We start from the raw sequence: 348 nt of genomic DNA, 5'->3' as shown, positions 1-348 counted from the left end.
CAGTCAATTCAACGAGAACTTCGGGAAGGAACACTGGGCAGCGGGGAAGCGTATCATCAGGTATCTGAAAGGAACCATTGACGTTGGAATCGAGTTCAAACCGAATCCTGAACGGATTTGTGGACTCCGATTGGGGAACCTGCCCTATAGACAGACGTTCATACACGGGGTACATCTTCCTCTTGAACGGAGGGCCCATTTCCTGGGATTCGAAGAAGCAAAGGACAGTGGCACTTTCTTCGACAGAGGCCGAGTATATGGCCCTGAGCGAAGTTACCAAGGAATCGATATACCTGAACAGTTTTCTAGTCGAGTTGGGATTCGGAAAACTGGCGAATGGGGTTGTAT

This window comes from Trachymyrmex septentrionalis, unplaced genomic scaffold (genome assembly GCF_001594115.1).
Source record: "Trachymyrmex septentrionalis isolate Tsep2-gDNA-1 unplaced genomic scaffold, Tsep1.0 scaffold13, whole genome shotgun sequence".
NCBI classification, from domain to species: domain Eukaryota; kingdom Metazoa; phylum Arthropoda; class Insecta; order Hymenoptera; family Formicidae; genus Trachymyrmex; species Trachymyrmex septentrionalis.
This window is presented reverse-complemented; position numbering follows the sequence as displayed.